Genomic DNA, 21,586 nt, shown 5'->3' with positions numbered 1-21,586 from the left:
CCTGAATCCAAACGTCTAATAGTGCCATTCATGGCAGTGGTAAGAAACATTATTATTATTATTATTATTATTCATGCACATTTGTATGCGGAAATTTGAGGCGGCACTAACATAAAAATATAACACCCAAACAGTTAAGGTGCAACAGGTTTAATAGGAACAATGATGGCAAAATGAATACGAGGAAGTTGGTAAATCTCGTCAGGGCAATTAATCCGGTTGAAGATTGTTTCCAGTTGGACAAATACGATATTGTAAGTTTCAGTGTGGTGTCCATAATTATCTTAAAATAAAAAGAGTGCCTGAAACAAATAGCTGGATTGCATTTTTTGTTTACGCAGATAAAAATTCCATGTTTCGAAGAAGGGGATAAAGAGTGTCCTATTGGTCACTATTTCGTCATGTCCGTGAATTTAAAGAAAAAGCGGTTTGAACTTCTAGACTCACTTGGAGGGGGAGCAACTGAACAACACTTTGTTAACACGGCTGACGTGTTCAAGGAAATTTGGAAGGAAGCGTACAAACAAAGCAACGGAGAGCTGTCACCTGAAAACCTCGACGAATTTTCGTACGAGAAGCCTAAAGTTATTCCACATCAGGAAGAAACGTAAGAATTGTTGGACATTTATTAAATAATAATTGTTGAACCTTTATTTATATATAAAGACATGCTAATGATTTACATGGTGATCGACGCAGGTTAAACTGTGGAGTCTACATGCTGATTTTCCTCATGTTCTGGAATGGAAAGTCTCTGATGTTCATTCGACAGAAAGATGTATTGTACATCAGAAAAAGATTATTATACTTGATCCTTATGTGGGAAAGTTTGGAGGTTAATATTGGTCTGATTGAAACAATCGACAAAGGTAGTTAGTACTGCCCATTTCTTACTAAAGATTTACTGCGCATATAGAGATTTCACGACATATTTATATTCTTGTTTTATTGTTTGGTGTAGGTAAGCTTAAAATAATCGTTCCGGGAGAGTACAATTTAATCAGGAAGGAAATGAAAGTGAAGCCAAACATGCTTGTTATCATGGACCTACCTGATGTCAATATACCAGAACCTATGGAGATTGATGATGGAAAAGAAAACTATACTGAAGAACAAGAATACATACTCATCGGTAGCCAGGAAGACTACAACATGGAATGCTTGAAGGAAAGACGCAGAGCGGAAGAAACAACAGAGGACGGAAAAGACGACAAAGAAACAACAAAGAGTGGCGAAGAAGACATGAATCAGAAGCAACAGAAATCTGTTGTCGCCATAAACTATGAAGACAACAGCACTGAATACTTGAGGACTAGAGAAGCAAGAGTTGACGATCCCTCAAGATTGCACCAAGTTTTGTTTACTCCAATAAACAAAACCTCTTCTTCATTGCCTGGTTATAAAATTGATGAAGATTTGGACTGTAGCCTCACCAGGTCACAAAGTCTTGAGACTCCACCGAAGGTTTTAAAGTCCAATTATGTACAACCGAAGGTTAAGCATAGAACTAATTTAGACAAACTGAAGAGGGACATTGTTACTCCGTCTAACGTCACGACAACAAAGAGACCAAGAGCTACTGCAAAAAAGTTGTGCGAGCCTGTGTCGGACCATAGACCAAGGAAGTTCAAGCACCAGAAAAATGCAAACAACCTATATGACCTCCTACTGAAAAGAAAGACACATGACGCGTAAGTATTTCATCCTTGCACTGCATAATGTTTATCTCTTCAATTTGTTATTTTTTAACCTTTGGATTTTCATGTAGAACTGAGGTATTCAATGCACCAGTTATGCACAGTTCTGTTCCTGACATTAATACCTCTTACACGGGCCTTGATATTAAAAAACAATTTGGTATTAATGAGTTACTGGATGGTACTAGCATGGACTACATCATTGACGAGATGAGGAGTACATCCGATTTGTACGCTACTGGAGAACGAGTGTTGTTAAGCCAAGGATTTATCATGGTATGCCTTGCAGTCAACAATGTATGTTGCACTATAACAGTGATTATATTGTACACTAACTACTGATATAATCTATGTTTGCAATGTATGCTGCAGCATGTTCTCGACATGGCTATTTGGAATCAGACAGAAGAGCAAGTAGAAGAATCCGTTCAAAAAATGAATGATTCAACTAGCTACACAGAAGGTTTCGACGTGGATTTTGCATCGGAAGTTTTCCATAACTATGTTGACAAAACAAAGTGCCTCCTCGACGCAAAACTTGTAAGCTCCGTGCCTCTATAGGTGCAACATCATTACAGCGTACATATCTACTATTTTCATCATGTTCTTACATGTCAAGTCTCCAAACAGATAATGATGACGTACTTCAAAAGTTCTCACCATACTTTGTATGTGATGAACAAATGTACACAAAAGTTCGAAATACTGGACTCTAGAAACTATCATGTCAAAAGAGGTGATGTCCAACTTTATACAAAGAGCAGATTCCACACAGAATGTGGGAAAATAGTAAGTACAGAAAAAATCCACATGCATGCTTTTCAAACAATACTATTTATTGTTGTCAATCATCATTTTTACGATCATTTATTCCCTGATTCCTACAGATGGCAAGGATGGAACTTGTACTCAAGAAAGTATACGGTACAGACAGATACAATAAAAGTAATCAACCAAACAGCTGGGTTGCCTGTACAAACAAGCCAAGATATATTACTTGCCCATACCAAGGAGTAAACCAGTGTGCATTTTATGTTCTGATGGGTGCGTACCTATATGATGGGATTCGTCTATTGGGTGAAAAGGAAGGATATGAGCCAATTAAAAAGGATCATGTAAGTGTTACTGAAATACATATTCGTTAATAAGATACATTGTTTATAGGATATGCATTACTTGTAACCACTGTTGTCTCTATTCATTGCAGCCCACTATAAACGCCAGAAAAGCTGAGTATCTGTACACTTTAATATTCACCTTGCGCAACAGGGTGAATTTGCCAACCGGAATCCAAGAGTTACAACCAGCATGCCCAGTTTACGGATGATGCTGTCATAGTAAGCATGTTCACATGTACAACAATGAATTTTAACAAGAAAATGATTTGTCTAATGTATTTTTATTAATTACTTTCATCTACTGTCTTTTGTAGCACATTCAATATGGTGGATGGTGGACAGTGCACATACAACTAGTACCTGTCAAACATCTTGGTTAATACAACCGCACCGTGAACTGTCGGATAGTAAACTTCACTACATTGTGATCTATTAGTACTTGTGAATATGCTGGACATGTACTTTTGTATCAGTACTTATTAATCCCAGAAAAAGCAGTCATGTATTCCTCTTGCTGCCTAAGCTGTACTCGTGCGGCATTCCTAAATGTACTCCTCTTGCTAACGATGCTGTACCTTCATGCACCTGTACCTTCCCGCAGAATCCACAATTAAATTTTTTTTTAGAGAAACATTCATGTACTCCTCTTGCTGCATTAGATGTACTTGTGCGCCTTTCACCGCTGTGCTCGAAACAGCCGGCACATGTCCCTTGCCAGAGAATAAAAAACATGCAGATAACACGGGGAAACACTAATGTACTCCTCTTGCTAACGAAGCTGTACTCGTACACCCATCACCGTTGTACTCGACACACCTTGCACCTGTACCTACATGCAAAAAAATATAGAGAAACAGTCATGTATTCCTCTTGCTGCCTAAGATGTACTCGTGCGCCTTTAACCGCTGTACTCAACCCTGCTGGCGCATGTCCATTTCCCAAAGAACAAACAACGTGCAGAGAACACAGGGAAACACTCATGTACTTCTCTTGATATCGAAGCTGTACTCGTGCACGCATCACCGCTGTACTCGACACACCTTACACCTGTACCTTCTTGCAGAACCCGATATTTGCAGACAAATATAGTGAAACAGTTATGTATTCCTCTTGCTACCTAATATGTACTCGTGCGCCCTTCACCGCTGTACTCGACCCTGCTGGCACATGTCCATTCCCAGAGAACAAAAAATATGCAGAAAACATAGGAAAACAGTCATGTGCTCCTCTTGCTGCTTAAGTTGTACTCGTGTGCCCTTCACCTCTGTACTCCTGCACCCATCACCGCTGTACTCGACACACTTTACAACTATACTTTCTTGAATAACCCAAAATTTGCAGACAAATATAGAAAAAAAGTCATGTACTCCTCTTGCTGCCTAAGCTGTACTTGTGGACACTTCACCGCTGTAATCGACCCTGCTGGCACATGTCCATTCGCAAGGAACAAAAAACTTGCAGAAAACTTGGAGAAACACTCGTGTAATCTACTTGGTGAATTCTGTACTTTTTCAACCTTCTCCACTGTACTCGAGCCATGCTGGCACCTGTACATTCCTAGATAACTCAAATCTTGCAGAAAACATACAGAGAAAACTCCTGTACTCCTCTTGGTGCCATTGCTTAACTCGATACAGCTGACACCTGTCCCTCCCCAGTGAACTAAAAAACATGCTGACAAAAAGTATTGCGACAGTGGCAGGGTTTCAAGTGAATATATTCCTTTGTCAGGGTTTCGAGTGAATATATTCTGCACAGAATGACACGACAGTGGCAGCATAAAAAGCATATAAAGCATGCAGCGACAAGCAACTGTGTGACAATTCTTTGACACTCGGCGACATTGTGTGACAATGCTAATATAAAATGCAGTCACTCTGATTACACCATCTTACTGTGTTACTTTTTTTATTTATCCCATATTTTGGGTGCTTGTTGAAATTATGTAATTAACCCACGTTCTATGACAGCACTTCTGAAACATTTATTTAGTTCATGTGCAATCCTGGAATCTTCCTCTATCTTCCTCGGCTTATAGTAGTTGCTTTGCGTTGATGATTACGGAGAAACACCTGTCTCTTCACAGACATGTACTCCTCTTGCTGCATAAGATGTACTTGTGCGCCTTCCACCGCTGTACTCGAAATAGCCGGCACCTGTCTCTTCACAGAGAACAAAAAACATGCAGAAAACATAGGGAAACACTCCTGTGCCCCAGTTCCTATCGAAGTTGTACTCGTGCGCCCTTCACCGTTGTAATCGACCTTGCTGGCACATGTCCCTTGCCAGAGAATAAAAAACATGCAAATAACATAGGGAAACACTACTGTACTCCTCTTTCTAACGAAGCTGTACTCGTGCACCCATCACCGTTATACTCGACACACCTTGCACCTGTACCTACATGTAGAATCCACAATTTGCAAAAAATATATAGATAAACAGTCATGTATTCCTCTTGCTGCCTAACATGTACTCGTGCGCCTTTAACCGCTTTACTCGACCCTGCTGGCAATTTGCAGACAAATATAGTGAAACAGTTATGTATTCCTCTTGCTGCCTAAGCTGTACTCGTGCGCCCTTCACCGCTGTACTCGACCCTGCTGGCACATGTCCATTCCCAGAGAACAAAAAATATGCAGAAAACATAGGGAAACAGTCATGTGCTCCTCTTGCTGCTTAAGCTGTACTCGTGTGCCCTTCACCGCTGTACTCCTACGCCCATCACCGCTGTACTCGACACACTTTACAGCTATACTTTCTTGAATAACCCAAAATTTGTAGACAATTACAGAAAAAAAGTCATGTACTCCTCTTGCTGCCTAAGCAGTACTTGTGGACACTTCACCGCTGTAATCGACTCTGCTGGCACATGTCCATTCGCAAGGAACAAAAAACTTGCAGAAAACTTGGAGAAACACTCGTGTAATCTTCTTGGTGGAATCTGTACTTTTTCAACCTTCTCCACTGTACTCGAGCCATGCTGGCACCTGTACATTCATAGATAACTCAAATCTTGCAGAAAACATATAGAAAAAACTCCTGTACTCCTCTTGGTGCCATTGCTGAACTCGATACAGCTGACACATGTCCCTCCCAAGTGAACTAAAAAACATGCTGACAAAAAGTACTGCGACAGTGGCAGGGTTCCAGGTGAATACATTCCTTTTTCAGGGTTTCAAGTGAATATATTCTGCACAGAATGACACGACAGTGGCAGCATAAAAAGCATATAAAGCATGCAGCGACAAGCAAATGAGTGACAATTCTTTGACACTCGGCAACAGTGTGTGACAATGCTAATATAAAATGCAGTCACTCTGATTACACCATCTTACTGTGTTACTTTTTTATTTATCCCATGTTTTGGGTGCTTGTTGACATTATGTAATTAACCCACGTTCTATGACAACACTTCTGAAACATTTATTTAGTTCCTGTGCAATCCTGGAATCTTCCTCTATCTTCCTCGGCTTATAGTAGTTGCTTTGCGTTGATGATTACGGAGAAACACCTGTCTCTTCACAGACATGTACTCCTCTTGCTGCATAAGATGTACTTGTGCGCCTTCCACCGCTGTACTCGAAACAGCCGGCACCTATCTCTTCACAGGGAAACATAGGGAAACACTCCTGTGCCCCAGTTCCTATCGAAGCTGTACTCGTGCGCCCTTCACCGCTGTAATCGACCTTGTTGGCACATGTCCCTTGCCAGAGAATAAAAAACATGCAGATAACATAGGGAAACAATACTGTACTCCTCTTGCTAACGAAGCTGTACTCGTGCACCCATCACAGTTGTACTCGACACACCTTGCACCTGTCATCGCCGTACTCGATGATTACGGCTTGGGTCATGTGCCCTGTCAGTGTTTCGAGTGAATATATTCTGCAAAGAATGACAAGACAAATGCAGCCTAGAAATCATAAAAAGCATACAGCGACAAGCAATTGAGTGACCATTCTCTGACTGAGTGACAATGCAATTAAAAAATGGTCTGGTTCTGATTCCACTGATTTCTTGTAGTGATTTCTACTTTTTTTCATATAAATAGTAGCTACTGCATTGTTGGTTTGCAGGTAGAAGCCATGCAGTATTCTCGGAGATCCACTGGTTCCAGGACACAAGAACCTGCTCCTGCCAATCTCCTAGTTTACCACAGAAGAAGTTCAAGAGAGAGGGAGTTGGCGGATGAGAGGAATAGAGCATTCCTGGAGCAGGAAGCTGTCGATGGTTTGGAGCAGCTAGGTGAGTGTCTTGTGAGAACAGCTATCATGGCACTCCCTTCTCCAAATGCTCCACCTAACATTAGAAGGGCTTGTAGACCTAGCATGCCATCAATGTCTGAGTTGCCAAGAAGAGTCGATGGATTGCATCCTAGGGAGGCAAGAAATCGGCATATTTGTGCAGGGGAGTACCCTCCACTTGAACACTTGGAGAGGGCTCTTGAAGGACAGTACCTTCATGCATTGGTACCTCCTGAGACGGAGAAAGAAGTATCTGCTTCAATTGTTCTGTGCAAGGTCAAAAGGGCCATGAAGAGATGGTTGACTAGGGTGAGAAATAAATTAAGGAAGCAATAGTGTTTTGTGTCTATGCAGCGATGTAGTGTATGTGTTTCTCTGCAACCATATAGTGTGTGTACGTGTGTGTACGTGTGCCACTATGTATTATCGTGCAAAGTACAATAAAACGTGTCGTTCTTAATTACCAGCAATTGTCACACACAGAGAAATGCATATGCAAGTAGTTAATTGCATTACTTACACGATTCTACATTAGAGATAATACAAATAAGTACGGAATAGCCTGATGCGTAAGTACAAAAAAAAACATAGTACGCACGTACTGATATATTTTGTTTATAATTTGTACACAGGCAATTCAGCGCGCGAGACATGGTAATCCCGATGGGCAGATCAAAAACTTTATTAGGCACATATTTATAAAATTTAAAGTAGTTACCATAACACACTTGCCACTAATAGGTAACAAAGTGCATTGAGCCCAAGTACGGCTCAGGCTTATATGTAAGTACTAGGTTATATTATGTACATTTACTTAACAATTTTTTTTTTATAAAATGACAGTAATGCGTCAGACGGACAAGTGCCTAACTGACTTAGACACGATACAGACTACGCAAGAAGATGAACCGCTTTGCGGTTAGACGAGTAGTGGAACCGCTTTGCGGTTAGCGGAATTGAATCGTATACATCTGTAATATAGCGCTCTACATTTCTCTCTAAATAATCACCACCATCGCCACTAATTCCCGCATTCCACTTTCTCCCCTATTTTGCCACCAAACGATTGATCGCCGCGGCTTACACTGCTCATCTGTAGCGATGGAGCAAGGTGACAGCAGCAACTCGAACACGCACGCGTATGTTCTTGCTTCTGGTCCACTGGAAAACATCACTTCGCGATCAGATCTTCTTACCACCGCTCGCATTGCATATGGTATACCGGAGATGCGCGATGCCATCCATGAAGACCGAAGCCTCCCGTTCGGATCCCCGTGCATTTTACACAGTCTACGACCACAGGAGTATTCTGCTGATCGGAACTCGCATGTATTTATTTTCAATACTATTTTGTTTTTTATGTTATATTTTGACATAAATTTGTGATATTAATGATGCAAAACTCATATAGGGAATTGACGCTTCCCTGACGCCGTTAGACTCTGCTGCGGTATCAGCATTCATTCCATGTAGGGTGATAGGCTGTAATAATAAGCATTGGGTTGGTGCGAATGGGGACTGGGTTGCATTTGTTCAGGATCAGGTACAATGGACCTTGACGAACGTCTACACCAAGGCGGAGATAGCACTTCCTTCGATTCGAAATGTTGGGATCCATCCGGATGACCATTTCAGGTATTGCTCGATAAGTCGTTATTTCACCATCTTTTTTGATTTATTTAAGCCAAATTTTTTTTAAAATACCACCCAGGTATCATTGGGAGATGGCTAGTCTCGTGTTACTAAAGATCCAGATTACTGGTGAACCATTCATGTTTGAAGGCAGATGGCACTACTGTGCCATAGCAGTGTTTGACAAGACATTGGCAATCATGATGGGTGGAATGGACTCTGGCTGGAGGATCCTTAAAAATGATTTCCTTCGTCCGTCATTCTATGCTGATGCCATCTATGATGAAGGTAGGATATATGCTGTTACGGAACCCCGTGGGGATGTACTTGTGTGGCAGCCAATGGAATATGGTAAGTTCGTATTCTATTTAATTTACAATAATTTTGCACTTTTTGTCTTTATGCCATCAAATACAGTTAATTGTTTCCTAGATTAATTATAAGGCAGTCTACAATCAAACTTATCTCAATCTCAGATAATTTGTTCAAATTCCCTATGCATTTTTTTAATTTATTCACATTACACTTGTTTCTTTTTCTTCCAACCCTATAAAATTTTAGTAATTATCACAAAGTATATGATCAATGCTACGTTGTTTACTTAAATAACTATCATGTTAAATATACTGTAACTATGTTCATACTACGTTGTTTATTTATTTCTCGTGATCACCGTTTTTTTTTTCTTTTGCATAAAACACAAAAAAGGTGCAAGATCAGGTCCCCGTGTAATCTCGACGCCCTTGAACGAGGACGCGGCAAATGTTAACGCAGCCGACCAAGATTCAAGAATCTGGTTCCTAGCGTCTGGTCTTGGTGACAACATTATCTTGGTTTGTATCCGAGGTCAAGGCGAGCCAGTGGGTATTCCAACCAATTACAAGGGCAAGAATGTGTGGAATTGTCCTTCCCTGCATTGTGAAGTATATGCAAGAAATGGGCAAGTTACCGATCTCGTTGACACAGACTGGCTGAGGCAGGGAGATCTACATGGTAACTCTTTGTTCCTCGGCGTAAACTACCCATTCTTGCTAGATGCCCCAGAACCAGAAGCTGGCAACGCTGGCAACACATTTCCGCTGTTCAAGCCGGACAATGTTTTTGCTGCACCAAACTACGTCAACCATATCCTACGTTTCCCAGATTGGTGCCGCATACCAGTTGATGGTGGTGCTTCTGTAGGCTCGACTTTTGTTTGGCCTGAGCTCAACTAGGGTGAGTTTCACGAGGTACCGATGTGGTTTGTGCCAACTCTGCCATGGCCAGATATGTGAAAGTTAGGTCTAGCATGTGATTTATGCTTGTGTGCTATGCTTTCTATCTCAATTTGTGGAACCTTGAATCTATGTATTGTATTTAAATATGTAAATTTATCATTCCATTTAGCATCGCTGATGTATAGATTTCGTTGATGTTAAGGAAACCAACAAAGAAAACCTGGTACTATTCTTCGTGCCACATTTGTACACACCTCAGTAGAACCGCCGTACTCGACTTTATTAGTAACTGTGCCTTTCATGCCGCAAAAAGTAACAAGAAAAGCAAAACTACGAAAGCGAAATGTACCTCTTTTCGTGCCGCAAATGTACTCCTCTTAGTAGAACTGTCATACTAGACATTTCCTAACAACTATACATACCCCATGTAATCGGATTTACGAAGAAAAATAAACCTAACCAATATGGTACTCGTCTTCAAGCCGCACTTGTACTAGTCTCAGTTTGACAACTGTACTCTAGAATATTAACAACTGTAACTGCCCTAAATAAAAATTGAATGGAAAATAGTAGAGATAGCTAAGGATCTGCGTGTCTGATCTTCCTGATCTTCCAAAAACGTCTGTACTATTCTGGAAGTAGAATTACCTGCGTGTACACATATATCTGGATAAAGCCATCAGCAACTGCTTCTTCTATTTCTATGCATCTGGCAGCAGCTTCTTCCCCCTTATGCACAAATCTCCTATGATAAACTAGCAACTCTTTGTCTGTACAATTTTCAGCAACCATGCCGTATAAGCACTTTTGGAAAGAGAGAAAAGACCCGGAGCTTATTCAGGTATTGCGTAGGCAACTCCTATGATAAACAAAAAACAACATACAGATTACTTAACACAAGACATGATTGCTGAAAAATAAAGATGACACACATACAGATTGCTTAACATAAGAAATGGTTCACATCACAGAAACATCGATATTCACACATAATACAAACATAATAGTAACAATGTTCACACGCAACAAAGGCTAAAACCATGTCCCAACTTAGATAAAGTAATACAAACAAGAAAATGCACTACATCTTCAAATGACATCAACAGAAATAACAACACCCTGCCTCCGTTCCATGATACCACCATAAGGATGGAAGAGAAACATCACCACTTGACCAGCTACTAGACCCTTCTTCTTAGCAAAATCTTCCCATGCATCAGGACTTATTATCATCCTACCATCAGTGGTGGGATAGAACTGTCCAACAACATCTGGTGTGTTATCTACTGATAAAACCACAGAACCTGAAGGTTCTAGTTGAAGACATTGGACAACAGTGCTTGGAATTTTCTGCACAGCACAACAAAAAATAAACAAAATAAATATATAAGCAAGCATGTACATGTGATGATTTGGACTACAACAAAATTAAAAAAAGACAAATATAAATAAGGAGTCACAGATTACATACTTACCATCAGGGATCTGTTAATGTTTGTGGCGGTGAGTTTGTGGATAAACAATGGTCCCAACCCAGTGCCTCTCCTATTGATAATTGCCTTCCATCTAGCCAAGATGTTGGTAGACCAATCAAGTGGCCTTGTCATAACAACGACACTGTGTCTATCATACACTGATAACAAAAAGCAAAACGAAGAGAGTCTGAATAAGCTAATGTTTGTTTAAGATGGAGACATATTTGCATCATAAGTAAAAAAATGAAAAAATAAAAATCATATAACCTTCATATGGTTCTTCATCACTTGATTCACTGTAAGAAACACTCGAAGTACCAGCCTGGACATTAATGATCTGGGACGTTGCTGCTGAATTGCAATGTCCTACTCTAATTGGTCTATCGGAGTTGTTGGTCATTTCAAACATAATGAAATCACCAGGACGAGAATCGGATTTGCATAGAAATTCTCTCCACCCCCAGCCATAAAAACTAGTTACCGACTCAGTCTCCACTACATTGAAAGTGTAATTGTTGCCTACAATATCAAAGACACGAACTTCACTACTGCCTGCACATATCATGTTTATCTTGTTCCTAACATAGCATGGGACATTCTACAAGAAAGGGAAACATGCAAAATCAACAAAAAAATGACAATAAGTTAATATTTTTTTTAAAAAGATGATAAAAATATAAATAATACGTTAGTGCATAAATAAATATAATAACAAAATATACCAGCAAATCTTCAGACTTAACCAACAGCTCTGTTATGAAAAAGGAACAATCCCTTGATTTGGCCCTGCATGGTCCATCTGGATTACCACAAACATTGCAGACCATATTGAATAAAATCCTGCGCACATGGAAAAGGACATCCCTAAGTAAAGTTTCTTAGTCACAAAAAAAGAATAAAATAGATTGGTAAAGTATAAACAGGCAAAGAGGATGAGCTCACAGAGATTACATGTAATAGATCTAGAAAGTACCATTTGTAGATCTGATCTATTATGGTTAAATCTTCGAATATGATTTGTTTTTAAAAGTTGTTCTCCATGGTACTTACTAGTTTTAGGATAAACATAGCAAAGAAAACGTAGAGACAAAAAAGGCAAAGGAAGAGGAAGACAAAAGAATCCAACGAGTTCCTAATGCAAACACATGAGGGTACGGGAAACAACAAAGATAAGAGAAAAGGAATCTATACGCGATACAGATATGGAGAAGACCCAACGAGATAGAGAAGGAGGACGATTGCTTCGCTCTGGACTGATGGACCGGCCCGCTGCACTGGCAGAATCTCTCGGCGTGGGTGTAGACCTAGACGAGGGAAGATGGAAGAGGGAAGAAGAGTGAGAATAGCTGCAAAGTGATAAGGTTGTCTATATATTGAAGCCGAGCCGTCTCACCTCCCCAACGCTGTAGCATTAAAAAAACGGACTAATATAAGCATTTAACTCGGGCAGTAATAAAAGAATTTTACTAAGATGCTCCCTCCATAACCTGACGCAGCGGGACGTAGGTAATCCGTGATTGGTTCCTAATTTGCGCAGTTTCATGCATGCCAACATTTCTTGCATGCATTGACCGAAAGAAACAGCTGTATTTGTTCACACTGCATGCAGTGAACCAAACTCGGATCATTTCAAACGACATGTAGATAAAAGTAGAAACACAGTCTCGTACTACTTCTGGTGCGGACGCTGTACCCATCTCTCCTTCACCACTGTACTCCTCAAGCCATGCACTTGTACCTGCACTATAGAAAACTGTTATATTTATGGAGAAACAAACAAAAACACAGTCCCGTGCTCCTACTGGTTCGAACGCTGTACTCGTCTGTTGTTCATAGCTGTGATCTTCAAGCCATGCACCTGTACATGCGCTAGAGAAAACGGAGTTCTTTCCAGAGAAACGCACAGAAACACGGTCCCGAACTCCTCTTGGTACGGACGCTGTACTAATTTATCCTTCACCGCTGTACTCCACCTGCCTTGCACCAGTACCTAGAGAAAACGGAGAATTTTCCAGATAATCAAACAGAAACACGGTCCCGTACTCCTCTTGGTGCGGACTCTGTACTCGTCTATTCTTCACCGCTGTATTCCTCAAGCCTTGTACCTGTATCTGCACTAGAGAAAACGGATATCTTTATGGAAACGAAAACACAGTCCCGTACTCCTAGTGGTGCGGACGCTATACTCGTGTGTTATTCATAGTTGTACTCTTCAAGCCATGCAACTGTACCTGCGCTAGAAAAAACGAAGTTATTTCCAATGAAACAAACAGAAGACGGTCTTGTACTCCTATTGGTGCGGACTCTGCGCTCGTCTCTCCTTCACTGCTGTACTCTTCAAGCCATGCACTTGTACCTGCGCTAGAAAAAAAGAAGTTCTTTCCAAAGAAACAAACAGAAACACTGTCCCGTACTCCTATTGGTGCGGACGCTGCACTCGTCTCTCCTTCACCGCTGTACTCTTCAAGCCATGCACTTGTACCTGCGCTAGAAAAAACGAAGTTCTTTCCAAAGAAACAAACAGAAACACGGTCCCGTACTCCTATTGGTGCGGACGCTGTACTCGTCTCTTACTCATAGCCGTACTCTTCGAGCCATGCACCTGTACCTGCGCTAGAAAACACGAAAATCTTTCCTGAGAGACAAACAGAAACACGGGTGTGTGTTCCCCTTGGTACGGACGCTCTACTCGTCTCTCCGTAACATCTGTACTCCACATGCATTGCACCTGTACCTAGAGAAAACGAAGTTCTTTCCAGAGAAACAAACAGAAAGACGGTCCCGTACTCCTATTGGTGCGGACGCTGTACTCGTCTCTTACACATAGCTGTACTCTTCGAGCCATGCATCTGTACCTGAGCTAGAAAAAACGGAGTTCTTTCCAGAGAGACAAACAGAAACAGGGTTGCGTCTTCCCCTTGGTACGGATGCTGTACTCGTCTCTCCGTTACCTCTGTACTCCACATGCATTGAACCTGTACCTAGAGAAAACGGATATCTTTCCAGAGAAACAAACAGAAAGACGGTCCCGTACTCCTATTGGTGCGGACACTGTACTCGTCTCTTATTCATAGCTGCACTCTTCAAGCCATGCACATGTACCTGCGCTAGAAAAAACGAAGTTCTTTCCAGAGACAAACAGAAACACGGTCCCGTACTCCTATTGGTGCGGACGCTGTACTCGTCTCTTATTCATCGCTGCACTCTTCAAGCCATGCACATGTACCTGGGCTAGTAAAAACGAAGTTCTTTCCAGAGACAAACAGAAACACGGTCCGGTACTCCTATTGGTGCGGACGCTGTACTCGACTCTTATTCATAGCTGTACTATTCAAGAATTGCATCTATACCTGCACTAGAGAAAACGGATATCTTTATGGGAGAAACAAACAGAAACACGGTCCCGTACTCCTATTGGTGCGGACGCTGTAATTGTCTCTTATTCATAGCTGTACTATTCAAGATTTGCACCTGTATCTGCAATAGAGAAAACAGATATCTTTATGGGGAATTAAAAAGAAACACGGTCCCGTACTACTATTGGTGAGGACGTTGTACTCGTCTGTTCGTAATATCTGTACTCTTCAAGAATTGCACCTGTACCTGCGCTAGATAAAACGGAGATCTTTACAGTGAAACAGACAGAAACACGGTAAAGGCGTCCTGATCGTATCTCTCGCAATAGAGCATAGCTCGGATCGTACCGAGCGTACGCCCTGGCAAAGGCGTCCAGACACAGGATACATTCATATAAAAAATGTATATTTCAAACATTTCGGGGATACCAACAAAGGAGATAAACAATGCACACAACAGACACATTCATAACAAACAAGGACTAGTTCAAATAAACAAGCAAATATGTGTTCAGAAGAAACAGCATTACAACTTTTCCTGACAGGGTAGCACTTCACTGAAAAAAAAGGTGGGAACACACTCCCAGCAAAAGCTTAAGCAAACAAACTAATAGTTCTTATGAGCCATAACTAGTACTGGACAACTTAGGTGTGCCTGATCTTGCATTGATAACCAATAGATATCTTCAACTTCTCCTTCAGCAAACACTTGATTCCTAGTTCATCTGACATTGCAATTACTTATATATATATATATATATATAGATTTATGCTGACTCAACAACAGCCCAGGTGTCATTGATGTTCTGCCTGCTATAAATTGACTTGAACGATCCATCAAAAGCAGGGTGTCTTTTCCTTACAGTAGCAACTTTGTAAAACTTCAACATCAAGCGAGCACATATGAAGAACTGATTTATGGAAGTGTAATCAAATGCGTAAAGATTGGAGAACTTCAAGTACAGCGAGCCTTCCTCATCAACAGCCCACTTCACATCTGGCAAGTTTGCAACACGCAATGCATACACAAAATCCTTAGGGCCAGCAAAATACTTCAACTCCACCCTGAGCAAACAATCAGCAGGCCCTTCCTCCACACCAAGGATCCACATTGTTATCGCAGACACTGTTGGGTTCTGATGCAGCTCCACATCTTCAGGTTGCGTACCAAATCCCCTCGGATAATTCAGTATATCCATCCCTTCGTGTACATCAAGGAACTGTTGCACATTGCCGTAGGAAAAGCTATCGTCACTTGGTGGCATCAAACTAAGCGTCTGAACCTTAATACATATGATCAACTTATCATCATGCTTGAACATGATTCGATCAGAACCCAACAAGTACGTATCAACTGGATTACTGCATCTAACAAGCAGTTGAGAATTGTTGGATGTGTTGATCATGTATCTTATTGGAGCAGTGAAAAGTGACTGCACTATGTGTATTGCGTTGAACAAACTCTCAGTTCGAAAAGAGAAACGAACACACACAAGCATCACATCGTTCACTGCACCAGGTTCCAGCCCCAGGTACTCCAAAACAAAACGTGAAACAACGGGCCTCCTAGTCTCCTCACTTGCCATAATGTGCTTGCTGTCCAAACAAATATACACATGTGTTACATGCATTCAATGATAAACTTATTAGACTATATTCCTTCACATTCATTTTCCATTTATAGCGTAAAAACCAAACAATAAACTATAATTTTATCAGTGCATACATAGTGCATTTTACTTGCAAAACAGAGTCAGAAAAGAAAAAACAAACTAATTGCATACAGCCACCCAAATACCATAAATGCAACAAAACACGAGTACAAAAAACAACACAAGGACAAAAATGGTACACAAAGCTAGCATGTATTATACCAATAATAGACAGCTCTATACTGAAAATGTTTCCAAAACATATATGTCTACACATCAGGAGCATGCACCACACTCAAAAATACAACCATGTATAGTTGCACAAACAGCAGCATGTACTATTTCTGAGTTTCTGATGAGGTTGTCGTACCAGATCTCTCAACTGCAGCAGGCTGTCGTACCAGATCTCTCAACATCCATATGTCAACAAACTACCAATGAAATATGACAGCGGAAAAATATGAACAAAACATCAATATTAGGTGGACAAAAAATCAAAATCAATTGTTGGATCTGTCTATTTAAGCAGTTGAAGGCTAATGATTTTTTTACCAGGAGAAAAAATGCCACCGGTAGAGGAATGAGGGTCTCCGAGGACCCTGGCAGCGAGGAATGAGGGTCTCCGATGTCTCTGGCCACGAAGAATCCTCCCGGCGACGAACCACCGAAGCAAATATATTCCCCCTCCACCCCCACCCGGTGAACTCGTTTCCCTTGCAAAAGGTCTCCCACACTACAGTTTGAACAGGGGGAAGAGGGTCCCGGGTCTTATCCAGAACAGAGAGGGAGTAGGTGGAGAGACACGTGCTCCCGCGCAACGCTTACACCTGTGACATAAATGAGAACACTTGGCCACACACATTAATGATTTAAGTTCAGACATTTGAGACTTTACGATTCCAATCTCGAGGAAGATCCAACGACACCATATCATATCCTAGATTCCTAGCAACGTGTCTCTGACTTGCCACCGGGTACTGCCAAGTGCCAAAGCGTACCCTGACAACGGCACCATGGCAACCGCAGTATCGTGACATCGCTTCCTGCCACGTGCCACCGGGTAGACACACAGCTTGGTTGAACTCTCATCAACATGCTGTACTCGTGTTCGTGCCGCATCTGTACGCGTTAATGTAGCACCACTGTACTAAATACTCTAAGCAGCAATACTTACCCTGGAGAAACAACAATCTACGCATGAAGCCGTGAAGTCTAAATTAACCCCAGATTTGCCAGAGAACCGACCAGTCCACGACGCACCCTACCTCCTCAATGGCGACTCCCTGCGACTACGGCGATGGGTTAGATGGTGGAAGACGCGGCGGTCATTGCGACGAATATGGCGAAACATTCACCAATGTACTTGATAGAGCTCACACCTGTCACTTCCCAGTGAACAAAAAAACATGATGAAAAACATAGAGAAACAGTCCCGTTATCCTCTTTGATGCCAAAGATGAACTCTTAAAACCCTCACAACTGTTCTCGAGTCATTGTGACACCAGTATATTCACAGAGAAAGCAAATCTTGCAGAAATCATGAAGAAAAACAGTCCTGTACTCAAGTTGCTGTAAAACCTGAACTCGTGCAACCTTCACAACTGTACTCGACAACTTGTGGCACCTGTATCTTCACAAAGAACCAAAATATTGCCGAAACCATGAAGAAACACTCCTGCACTCGACTTGGTGTCAAAGCTGACCTCGTTCAGTCTTGACAACTGTACTCGATCCATTGTGGCACCTGTATGTTCCCACACATAACCAAATACTTGCTCAAAACATGGAGCAACACACTTGTAATCCACTTGCTGTCAAAGTTGAACTCGTGCAACCTTCACATCTGTACTCAACCCATTGTGGCACCTGTAAATTTGCAGAGAACCCAAAATTGGCAGAAAACATGGAGAAACACTCTTGTACTCAACTTGGTGCCAAAGCTGAACTCGTGCAACCTTCAGAACTGTACTCGACACATTGTGGCACCTGTACATTCCCAAAGAACCCAAAACTTGAAGAAATCATGGAGAAACACTCCTGCACTCCATTTCCTGTCAAAGGTGAACTCGTGCAACCTTTAACACTCTACTAGACCAACTGTGGCACCTGTACCTTTCCAAAGAAACCAAAACATGCATAAAACGTGAAGACACATTATGTACTTCACTCTATGCCAAACTGAACTCGTGCAACCTCCACAACTGTACTCAAGCCGCTTTGGCTCCTATACCTTCCAAGAGAACCTAAACATTGCTGAAAACCTAGAAAAACACTCATGTATTCCACTCGGTGCCAAAGATGAACTCGTGCAGCCTTCACAACTGTACTCGACGGTTTTTTACACCTGTACCTTCCCAGAGAACGCAAATCCTGCAGAACACATGGAGAAACACTCCTGTAATCCTTTTGGTGCCGTAGCTGTACTCACGCACCCTTCTCCACTGTAATCTTTACAAAAAACATCCTGCACTAGTGCTAAGAAAACAAACAGATACACTCATGTACTCCTATTACTGCCCAATCTGTACTCCTGCGCCCTTCAAAGCTATACTCGATGCAGAAACGAAAATTTGCGAAAAAATGAACAGAAATCCCTACCACCGTAATCATGTCCATACCACCGCTGTATCGTCTACTAAAATTTTGTGATCACCTATACTCACAGAAATAAAAACAACAATTTGAACAAAAACAAATAAAAACATCTGTACTTACGACCATTAAATTCTGTACACGAAAATCAAAAATTAAATGTGAACAAACAAAAGCCGGTATACTTAAGGCCCTTAACGAATGTACCTACTACAACTGGTACTCATACTCTATCAGCAGCTATACTCGTGTAAATACCACAGTTGAACCCAGTACTGCTATACGAAAGAAAATTTCAATATCCAAACTACACATTAACACACATTACATTGATTAACAATTGTATATAAACACATTACAGTCAATCATATGAATGATAACAGTATCAGTCATACATTGTACATATATCCAGTAATATCGTATCCCTTGATTGCCCATTTTTTTCTAGGAATTTCAAAGCTTAGCCGTGCATCCAAGGCTGCATATTTGACCTGATCAAAGTTTAATTCGGGTCTTGCCCATCCTTCCTCTCTTATTTTCTTGCAAGATTCACCTTTCTTTTCCAAATTTGTCCCCAACATAGCATTTGACAGATCATAGAGTGATGGTATTCTTCTATTCTTAACAACTGGATCTAGTTTATGAATATTGATCATCTTCTGCAAGTCGAACGCACACCTGATATTTAATCCGTAAGGCATCAGCATCTTGCGATCCATATCAATTGCTGCACCAAAAAACCAAATCTTCCCCGAGCTCAAGAATTTCTTTAACAAACATGGAACCTTTGTTGCCTGAAATATCTGCGAAAACGTATATAATTCGGAACAGATGGTAAAAAAACTTGTATGGTGTTATTTGTGATACCTGAAAAAGAATGATGTCATTGGCAACACATAGCTGCAAAACTGCTGCACGTTGTCGTTTATCCTCTGGAAGAAGTTTCTGCTTTATTCCTTTCACTTTGTCAGTGAACTCGCAATCAAGACCAACGATCTTTGCGCTGGCGTCGCACAGGAAATCTTCGGATACGCGATAGATCTACTTCTCCATTGTTGCAGCCCTTGTGGTTACGGTGACCTTGAATTCCATTGAGAGATGCTCGAACGAATATACGGTGTCACTTGTTTGGGGCGTCATAAGGATGGGAGAAGAAAATGGTTCAACTGATGGTTTTGATACCTATAAACTTGGTTTGGGGTTCTTTTTATACAAGATCAAGGTGGTGACGATGAGTGAGAACACATCAGTGCCGAATTGTATTCCCTCGTTGGAATGTGATCAGACTGATAATTTAATAGCGGATTAATCAAAAATAACTGTGGGTTAGACGTGCAGACGCAAAAGGGGCCTGAGAGCAAGGAATTGCGAACAAGGAGGGGGTTATCATCAATTATGCCTATTCTCCTATTGAGTTATCACCGTTGACCGACACACTGGTGCCTTTTTATTTTTCTGCGCTCGTTGTGTTCGTAGCACTGCAGTTGTAAGATGTGCTTCACTTGACTCGGCCAGGCCATGTCTAGCAAGAACCACCGTTTCAGTGTAGCTGACCACCAAGTTATTTTTCACTTTTAGAATCACCAAGTAAATAATCTATATTTTGGATTTTTTACAAATGTTACATCGATTATAATGTTAACAAAAAAATACACCTGGTGCGACTACACATTCATGCTACACAATGTACTTGACATGTTAAATAAAGTGAATTGTGCATAATCAATATATATATATATATACACGGTTGGCTATCAACAAGTCAATATAAAAGTAAAAGCGAGAGTTTGATGCATTCTTTCTAAATCAACAAACCGTTTTCCCTGAGCCTAGTAAAATCACCGGCAACAACATGCCGGCCCCTTGGCCTAAGGCGTGAATGAGGCGCGCCAGCGCCTCAAGACGCGGGAAATTTTGGGCGTGGGAGCCACCTATCAGTAACGCTTGGGTGCCACGAGAGATATTTTCGCCCACGACGCCGGGCCAGAAACTCTCCCGTCTGCCGCGCAGGAAATTCTACTGCTACGACAACGCGCGGGGAGGTTTCCGTCCTCGCCGACAGTCTATATTATCCCACCACCCCCGCCTCATTGGTTCAAACAACATAGAAATGGAAAAATGTTCGATTCGTGGGACGACGTGGCGCTAGAGGGAAAAATAGGAATCACATCTCGCAAATTACGAGGAATGGACGATGGCGGCGCCAGCGGCACCCGTAAGTGCCTATGTCGCGAACGAGCGGCAACATCAGGTAGCGGTGCAATGGAAGCGCAAGGAGACGCGGTCGCTGCGGGACGCACGGCGGCGACTGAAGGAGGAGGAGGTCCCGCGGCGGCGGCGGGAGGAGGAGAAGGAGCAGCTGGGGCTCAATGAGGAGGAACGGCTGGAGCGCCAGGAGGCACAGCGGTGGCAGGAGGCGGCGAACCAGCGCCGGTGGTAAGCACGCCAAGAGTAAGGGTGGGAGGACTTTGCACTCAGGCGGTTGCAGCGGGAGGATACGCATCATCAGAATGAAGTCTACGAGCGACGGTGTTTGGCGCAGATGTAGCTCCGGCTACGGAGGCAGTAGTTGGATTTGCCCGAAAATATTATTCGTTCCT

The sequence above is a fragment of the Lolium perenne genome, chromosome 5, assembly GCF_019359855.2.
Source record: "Lolium perenne isolate Kyuss_39 chromosome 5, Kyuss_2.0, whole genome shotgun sequence".
NCBI classification, from domain to species: domain Eukaryota; kingdom Viridiplantae; phylum Streptophyta; class Magnoliopsida; order Poales; family Poaceae; genus Lolium; species Lolium perenne.
The sequence above is the reverse complement of the archived record's forward strand: the minus strand, read 5'-3'. Positions refer to the sequence as shown.